An 8451-nucleotide genomic window follows, 5' to 3' on the forward strand; every position below is an offset into this window, starting at 1 on the left:
ATGAAAAGTATCTGATGGGGAGGCCACCTAAGGAAAAGAGGGCTTATAAAGTCAGAGAATAGCTTGGATAAATGTTAGATACACTATTCTTACCTGAAGACTTTATAGAGGTTTAAAAATATGGATAAAACTATCCCAACAAATTTGTTAAATGGAGGATATTAATTAATGGACCTATATACAAATTGCTCTAATTTTTTCTCTCAGAAAACTCAAAGAAATAAGGTCAAGGCAATATTCTAGTTAAACATAAAAATTCCTATTTATATAAGATTTTTAAGTCTTAGAAAAGACAATTTTACACTGTAAACAGTAGTATTGCTCATCACTACCTAAGGGATATTAGTTGTGATCACTTCATGGAAGAATAGTAAGATATCTCACATGGACATGTGTAAAATACTTACTAAGTGATAGTAGTACTAGGGGGAATTTTGATAAAAGGTAGAGGTATTATAATTAGGATCAATATGAATGAATGCAATATTAAATTTAAGCAATATTTCATACTATGTTTTAAATAAACATATAGTTTCTTAATTTGAATAAGTTAACATATGTGAACTTGTGTTTAATATGTTAATGTAAGGAAGATTCACGTGTATTTTTACATCTAATTATGTTACCAGAATTATTTCAATTCTGCAGAATAACACTGAGGAATATTATTTTACCAAAGTCACAAAATGTAATAAAGATGCAAACTCCAAATCTTGATATTGCAGCATGCATTCTCTCCACCTCTAATTATAGTATCTTGCAAAATGTAACAGAACTTGTAAAAATGTGTTTAGGTTATGTTAAAGTTTCTATATAAAAATGACAAACTGGCTTTGGAGCTTATTTCATCCAAATGATACTTTACCTTTAATATAACAAGGATTTTTTATCAAACAATGACTCAAAAATGTTTGTTCTCTGACAGCTATGTCTCGGCATGTATCTTATTATTGAAAATATGAAGATAATTAAGAAAAATGCTTTTCTGAAGTTCTTATCATCTAAGAAGATGAAATAAAAAGGTAAATAAGATTTATTAGTGTTTTGATAAAGGTATACTCAGGTTACAATAGCAACATAGCAAAAGACACTAGCTCAATCAAGGATTTTAAGCAAAGCTTCTACTGGTAAAGCACATCAACATGAGATTGAGAAATTGATAAAAGTCTAAGCAGAATTCTAAAACAAGTGATGGTAACTTGAACACAAGCAAATGGAAAAGGAGACTATAAACACTTTGATAATACGGCAGAATGAAATACAAAGAAGAGAATGTCAGGAAATGACTGAATAAATATAGTATCAGGCCCCTGAAAACATGATGAGTTCTTAATAAGTAATTTTAGCTTTATTTAGGTGATGGTTAGAAAATGAATGAATATTGAAAGCCTTCCAAAGTAATGTCTACTTCTCCTGATTATAAAACCATCTTGATAACAGATGGCTAAGTCTTCTAGAATGCTTCAACTCTAAGTGTATAGAAGCAGTTGATTAAAAAAAAAAAAATTGTCTTAAGGGACATGTGAGGAGGAATGAACAGCTTCATATTGCCTAAACAAGTGTGATCTCAAAGTGAACATCCCTTGAAATCTCACCAAAAGTGGAATCTGCCAGTGCCTTGACCTTGTATTCCCCAGCCTTCAGAAATGCGAGAAATCAATTTTTGTTTGTAAATCATCTAGTCTGTGATATTCTGCTACAACTGACTAAGGCAAAAATGAGCACTGATGAAGTGAGACACTGCTGTAGTTAATACCTAAAATTATGGAAACAGTTTGTCTTTACATAATAGGAAGATGTTGGAAGATTTTGGAAGTGAATGCTAGAAAAAAACCTACATTGCCATGAACACATTAAAAGTAAACCTGAGGAGAGTCTAGACTACTTGCTCAGCTGGCTGCCCCTCATCCTGTCTCACCCAGCAGCCTAGCCAATGGACAGAGACTTGCTTTGCTGATTAAAAATAAAATTAAAAAAAAAAAATTAAGTGAACTATTTATTGCTAAGGGCCATTCTGATGAGATCTCATATGGAAATGAGGAATATGTTATTGGAAACAGAAAGACAAGTAATTTTTGCAATAAAGTTGGCAAAGAAGTTGACTGAATTGTGTTCACGTTCTAGTATTTTGTGGGAGATAAAACTTGCTAGTGATGAAATTGGATGTTTAGTTGAAGAGATATCTAGTCACATTACTCAAAATGTTGCTTGGCTTATCCTGGCTGCTTACTAGTAAAATGAGAAAAAAGAGAATTATTTTCTATTATGGTTAAACCTCTGTACATACTTGTGCTTGTGCTTAGTTGCTCAGATGTGTCTAACTCTTTACAACTCCACAGACTGTAACACGCCAGGCTCCACTGTCCATGGGGTTTTATAGACAAGAATACCAGAATGATGTACCATTTCCTCCTCCAGTGAATCTTCCTGACTCAGGGACAGGACCTGCATCTCCTGTGTCTCCTGTACTGGGGCTGATCTGTGCGGAAGCCCTCATATGTTACTAAACAGTAATAACTCTGATCCAATTTTTAACTGTGTTCCAATTCCACAGAGCATGTAAGACTTCTAAAAAGACATTGAAGAATCCACCTGCCCTTGGGCATCATAAGTATCATATTTCCCTTTATCTTTTTTGTATATAAAAAGGACAAAAATGTCACTGGGGTACTTACCTAAAAACAGGGATTGCTTTCGACCCAGGGAGTATTATGGCCAACTTCTAGACCCTGTGGAATGGGGTCACTAGCCATTTGATTTAGGGCTACCAAGAACTTTATTGAAGAAGCCCCTTCAGACTCTTTTGTATCTCATGCAGTGGAAGTGCTTTTGAATTCTCATCACATTCATATCTTTCAGACAGCTACCTCACCTCCTGTAACTCTTCATGGTTCACTGATGGGTCTTACTTAAAAGGCAACAATGGCAAATAGTACTGAGCATACTACTGAAATTCCTTTTGTTGTTATCAATGCACCCACCATCTTTACCTACTGCTACTTCAGCTCAACAAGCTGAACAATCTTACATGGGCCTATACTTTAACCAAGGACAAAACTGCCAGCAATTACACTGATAGTAAATATGCTTTCTGAGTAGCTTATGAATTTGAAATGCTGTGGAAGCAACTTGACTTTCTAATTTCCGGTGGAAATACAATTTTATCTATTTTATTTTTTAATATATTTTTAATTGGAGGAAAACTGGTTTACAGTATTGTGCTGACTTCTTCTCTGGGTCAGGAAGATCCTCTGGAGAAAGGAATGGAAACCAACTCCAATATTCTTGCCTGGAGAATTCCATGGGCAGAGGAGCCAGGAAGGTTACAGTTCATGGGATTGCAAAGAGTCAGACATGACTTAGCGGCTAACACTTATGTTTTAAATATACATCAATAAGAAATACTGTAAAAAAAAAAGTCATATAATCATTGGCTACATGAGTGATATACATTTTTTGCTATCTGTTTAACTAGGATAGGCTTAAAAATACAATTGCTATGACAAAAACTTATGCTGGAATTTAAATATTTCAATTCAGCTTTATAGATGCTATTTTTTTTTGATTTAGATAGTAATAATTTCTAAATTTTTGACAGACCAAGGATGTGTTATTATATGGTCAGTTGTCAGCTAACAACTCATTTGATAAATTGTACTCCATTGAAATAAGTAATATTCCATCGATTAGAAGTTAACCAGGGTTTCAAGTTTTACCATGCATATCATAGCTGCATTTTTTTTGGGGGGGGGAGTTATTATTTACTTTTTTAATACAAACTTATTTATTTTAATTGTAGGCTAGTTACTTTACAATATTGCATTGGTTTTGTCATACATCACCATGAATCCACCATGGGTGTACATGTATTCCCCATCCGGAACCCGCCCTCCCACCTCCCTCCCTGTACCATCCCTCTGGGTCATCCCAGTGCACCAGCCCCAAGCATCCTATATTCTGCATCGAACCTGGACTGGCGATTTGTATTTTTAAATGTTACCTCATTATTATTTAAATCACAAAGTCCAAGTAGTCTTAAATATGCATTAAGGAAAAAGACAAAAATGATACATAGCATGCTTCGATCACTAATATTTTACTGTTGACATTTTAAGGACTGTATCCCATTATAAACAACATATACTTAGTTGTCATATAATTGTAATGAAAATATCTTACAGAAACAGAGCTACTTTGGTGGTGGGTGAATAAAAATTTGACACTACATCTTATACTTTCTCTTTATCACTATCACCGGAGGTTGAAAGTTATTAGCATCATTGTTGTTCAGTCACTCAGTCCTGTCGGAATCTTTCCATCCTCATGGATTGCAGCACACAAGGCTTCCATGTCCTTCACTATGTCCCAGAGCTTGCTCAAACTCAGGTACATTTAATCAGTGATGCCATCCAACCATCTCGTCTTCTGTCGTCCCCTTCTCCTCTTGCCTTCAATCTTTCCCATCATCATCATTTTTTCTAATGGGTCAGTTCTTTGCATCAGGTGGTCAAAATACTGAAGTTTCAGCTTCAACGTCAGTCATTCTTATGAATATTCAGGATTGATTTACTTTAGATTGACTGGTTTGATCTCCTTGCACTCCAAGGGACTCTCAAGAGTCTTCTCCAACACCACAGTTCAAAAGCATTAATTCTTCAGTGCTCAACCTTCATTGTCCACCTCTCACTTCCATACGTGACTACTGGAAAAACCATTGTTTTGACTGAACAGACCTTTGTCCACAAAATAATATCTCTGCTTTTTACTATATTGCTTAGTTTTGTCATAGCTTTCCTTCCAAGGACCAGGCGTCTTTTAATTTGATGGCTGTAGTCATCATCCACAGTGATTTTGGAGCCCCAAAAGAGAGTCTGTCTGCCACTGTTTCTCATTTTTCCCCTTCTATTTGTCATGAAGTGATGGGACCAGTTGCCATGATCATAGTTTTCTGAATTTAGAGTTTTAAGTCAGCTTTTTCACTCTCCTTTTTCACCTTCATCAAGAAGCTCTTAGTTTCTCATTGCTTTCTGCCATAAGGATGGTGTCATCTGCTATATCCGAGGTTATTGATATTTCTCCCAGAAATCTTGATTCTAGCTTGTGCTTCATCCAGCCAGGCATTTCACATGATGTACTCTGTAAATAAGTTAAATAAACAGAATGACAATATTCAGCCTTAATATACTCCTTTCCCAATTTGGAGCTAGTCCATTGTTCCATGTTTGATTCTGCTTCTTCTTGACTCATATACAAATTACTCAGGAGGCAGGTAAGGTAGTCTGGTATTCTCATCTCTTTAAGAATTTTCCACAGTTTGTAATGATCCACATAGTCAAAGGATTTAGCATAGTCAATGAAGCAGAAGTGGATGTTCTTCTGGAATTCTCTTGCTTTTCCTATGATCCATTGGATGTTGGCAATTTGATCTCTGGCTCCTCTGCCTTTTATAAATTCAGCTTGAACATAAGAAAGTTCTTGGTTCACCGAATGTTGAAGTCTCGAATTTGAGCGTTACTTTGTTAGACTTCCTTGGTGGCTCAGATGGTAAAGCGTCTGCCTACGATGCAGGAGACCCCGGTTCAATTCCTGGATGGGGAAGATCCCCTGGAGAAGGAAATGGCAACCCACTCAAATACTCTCGCCTGGAAAATCCCATGGACGGAGGAGCCTGGTGGGCTACAGTCCATGGGGTCGCAAATAGTCGGACACAACTGAGCGACTTTACCTTCCCTTCCCCTTCCCTTGCTAGCATGTGAGATGAGTGCAATTGTGTGGTAGTTTGAACATTCTTCGGCACTGCGTTTCTTTGGGATTGAAATGAAAACTGACCTTTCCAGTCCTGTGGCATCTTTTGAACTTTCCAAATTTACTGGTATATTGAGTGCATCACTTTAACAGCATAATAGTTTAAGACTTGAAATAGCTTAGTTGGAATTCCATCACCTCCACTAGCTTTGTTCGTAGTGATGCTTCCTAAGGCCCATTTGACTTCACACTCCAAGATGTCTGGCTCTAGGTGGGTGATCACACCATCTTGGTTATCTCAGTCATTAAGATCTTTTTTGTATATTATATTACAAATCATTATCAATGTTTTATTAAAAACATCAGTTAGTCACTAACTGATACTCATATTATGTGTTTATTTTTTATTTTGTTATTTTCTTTCCTTATCTTTATTCTTTAATTTCTTTTACTATTTTAGATTAAATTCTTCTTTGGTTAACTGGTTGCCATATATATGTACATCATTAATGTTCATATTTTTTTCTAATACTTGTTTTCCAGACTATAGTTTCCTATCTTAGCACTGTTTGTTTTTTGCAAACACTAGAATAATTATATAAATAATATGACTTAAAATGATTTATGTTTCTCTATAAAATATTTACATGTGGCAGTAACCTAGGAGCATTAGTAATTATTATGTATCTAAATCCAGTGACAGAACAGATATCATCCCAAGTTGGACCTGAGCAACACGTTTAGTGTTTCTCATTTTTTTCCCCACCACTAGGGTTTGGTGGATTATGGTCCCTCTGGCAGGCTAAAGATTCTTGCCAGTTTTTACCCTCATAGTTTCATGAAGTATGTACAGTCTTTCTTAATATCTTGGATCTTGGCTGACTCTTAATAAGCCAATCACTCTAAGGAAAAAGCACTCCACATTCTGGAGTCTTTACTCTGTGCTTTCTTTTTATTCAGATGATTGACTTATAAGTGCCCTGAAAATTCTCTGTCTTAACCTACTGTTTTCAAAAAAACAAGTCCTTTTTGTTATTTTAACAACTTTAGCTTTAAGTAAAAGACTATGAAAGAGCAATAGATCGATATTTTATATAACATGCTTTCAGTTACGTCTTGAAAAATGCATAGTAAACTCTTTGCTGTCATGCTTTTCTATTAGAGTTTTCAATTATTATCTTAACAATTATGTTATTTTATTTGTATGATTTGTTGGTATTTTTGCAGGTATTCATTTAAAGATTTTAATGTAAAGTATTAAAAGAGAATTGATTGGAAAACAAGGAGATCAAACCAGTCAATCCTAAGGGAAATCATTCCTGAATATTCACTGGAAGGACTAGCTCTGAAGATAAAGCCCCAATCCTTTGACTACCTGATGTGAAGAGCTGACTCATTGGGAAAAAAAAAAAAAACACAACCCTGATTCTGGGAAAGATTGAGGGCTGGAGGAGGAAGGGATGACAGAGGATGAGATGGTTGGATGGTATCACTGACTCAGTGGGCATGAGTCTGAGCAAACTCTGGGAGATGGTGAAGGACAGGGAAGCCTGGTGCGATGCAGTCTACGGGGTCACAAAGTCATGACTGAAAAAATGAACAAAAGTAATTAGCAAAGAAACATTATGCAGCACCAAGAAACTTAAACTCCTCAGTGAGTCTTAAATCTCAAAGGTTTTAAAAATGTAACCCCAAATCCATAATTAATTTGCAAGATATCTCTTTACTGAAAGCAACATTTTAAAATTTACAAATTTGATTTATGGTAAACTATTTTTAGAGCCAACTTATTCAGTAACTTATATTTTTTCAAAGTCTGAGAAGAAATAAAGTTATCTTTTACTCCACAGAATATTCATTCATATAGGAATTTTCTTTGTGAAGAATTTTCAGCAAGCATAAATTTACTATATGCTAAATATTTCAAAATACTTTTGATAATATTTGAGCAGATAAATATTCTCCTTATGAAATATGTTTTCTACTTTTTTCATTGTGATCATATACAAGTAATTTTTTAAATGTATTTGCCTTTATTAGTGCATTTGTTCATTAAGCTTTAACACATTGTGTTATTCACCACAAAGAATTTAGTTTCTCTCAGTCTAAGCAAAAGTTGGAGAGTCCTAGGATACCTGCTTTATTGTGTAGCTTTTTACATCTCATTAACTTCTTCTAATTGACACTGGTACACAGTGTATACTTTTTGTGCTGCTATGGCCACAAAACAAATTATTCTACCCCTCAGGACTGCTCTGGTACTTTCCACAAACACTCAGGCTAGTTTCTTTCTTTTTTTTTTTTTAATTGATATTAATTTATCCTGAAATAGTCTTCATCTGGTGCACTAAAGCTGCAGTTTTAATTAGAGCACTGCTAAATCTCCATACTTCTATAATTTAGAATACCACCAGAGACTTTGACATGAAGAAATTACCAAGCTAAGTCAGGTCTTTAATAGCAGATGGCTACATGGTTTGACATTTCTCATATTTTTTAATGTTGCAGTAGTCAGCCTTCAATAAAATCAGAATCCATACCTACTTTTGTTAATGTATTTCTCAATATGAAATTGTCCATAGAAATTTCATATGTGGAACATCATTCTGCCTCTTATTTTGCTTTGTTTTGTAACTTTTCAGTATAGTGTGATGATCATTATAAAGCAGTATGTGAAAAGGTGTTTCCCTTTTGGGAAGAGGGAGT

At 35.0% G+C, this 8451-nt stretch overlaps 1 non-coding gene across 1 annotated transcript; it reads left to right on the forward strand.

Annotated features, from left to right (window-relative positions):
- On the forward strand, positions 5527 to 5598 carry TRNAR-ACG. Its single transcript has one exon. It is a non-coding gene; the product is annotated as a tRNA-Arg (tRNA).

Source organism: Capra hircus, chromosome 12, assembly GCF_001704415.2.
Source record: "Capra hircus breed San Clemente chromosome 12, ASM170441v1, whole genome shotgun sequence".
Classification (NCBI taxonomy): Eukaryota; Metazoa; Chordata; class Mammalia; order Artiodactyla; family Bovidae; genus Capra; species Capra hircus.